The following is a 1276-nucleotide window of genomic DNA, read 5'->3' on the forward strand; positions in this document are numbered from 1 at the left end:
GGGGGAGGTAGGGTGAGCGTGAGCCCGAGCGCAAGCGAGCACGCACGCCGAGAATGCGCTTCATGGCCTGGAGCTTGACACGGTCCGTGCTGGAGGGATCGAGCATGACGCGGAGCTCGGCGGCGCCGACCCCCTTCGGGTCGTCATCCAGGAAGCGCGACGCATCGTTCGAGGCGAGATCCCGCGTGCGGTCGACGATTGAGGCGCCGAGCTTGGCAGAGGCGGTGCCGACCTCCCGGAAGAGGCTGTCCATGGCTCGGAAAAGGCGGAGGGGGGAGGGGAGGGAGAAGGGAGGGGGTAGGAGGGAAGAGGCGAGAGAGGAAGTGTGTGTGTGTGTGTGTGTGTGTGTGTGGATGTGTGGATGTGTGGATGTGTGTGTGGATGTGCGGGTCTGTGAGGGGCGGAGGAAGTATAAAGGCCTCCCAGGGAGAGGGACGCGGGAAGGAGGGGAGAGGGGAGCCATTGGCGGCCTCGGGCTCCGGCCGAGGGAGCGAGCGCCGGCTCTTCTCCCTGCATGGGGCCGACTCGGGGCCGCGCAGGGCGGGTGACCTGGGCCCATTGACAACAGGACGTCGGCCGGCACGCAAGACAAGAAGCCGGGCAGAGAATGTGCCGGCGGGATGGTGTGCTTCGCCAGCCCCCCAGGGAAGGGGAGCCAGCGGGCCTCGAAAGGGGCGGGGGGCCGGGGACGGCTGTGTACTTGGCCACCAGTGCCACGGCCAGCGGCCAGGGCTCGGAGAACAGGGGCCGGCCCTCTCGTCCTCTTTCTCGGGTGGCCGGCTCGGCGAGCGGGATCGTGGCGGCCGTGCGGGTGGGGGCGTGTTATTGTTGTTGGCCGCCGGGAGCCCCCCACGACGGGGGGCGCGAGCGCGCACTTGGGGCCGCGCGCCCCTGCCCCCTTCGCATATGTGAACCCTTCTCGCTGCTTTTTGTGGCGCGGAGGCTGCGAAGAAGCAACGCGGAGTTCGGGGCGAAGGTGGCTTGCCGGCTGGCGGCCAATGCCTGCCACCACCGGGCCTGAAGGAAGGCCATACCACCGTCGGGGGCCCATCTCTGCCGGGAGACTTGGTGGGGCGTTCCGCTTTAGGAATATGGAACCCGTGACTCTGTCGGAAACACACACAAATGCACGTGCGAGGATGTCACGCCGTGAGGCGCCTGAGAGCCGCGAGTCGTCACCCGACAATTGCCGGGTTTAACAAGCGACGGCATTACGCCGGTGCAAGGCTGCCCCGGCCGGCGCGTCGGTGGTTCCCCGCTCCGGGGGGGGGGGGGG

The 1276-nt window shown here is 68.6% G+C and overlaps 1 protein-coding gene across 1 annotated transcript in view; it reads left to right on the forward strand.

Moving 5' to 3' along the window:
• The window catches only part of H696_03608 (methionyl aminopeptidase), a 3922-nt gene that overhangs the window by 474 nt on the left and 2172 nt on the right, over window positions 1-1276 (forward strand). The gene's annotated exons all lie outside the window — the stretch shown is intronic.

The sequence above is a fragment of the Fonticula alba genome (genome assembly GCF_000388065.1).
Source record: "Fonticula alba strain ATCC 38817 unplaced genomic scaffold supercont2.5, whole genome shotgun sequence".
Taxonomy (NCBI): Eukaryota; order Rotosphaerida; family Fonticulaceae; genus Fonticula; species Fonticula alba.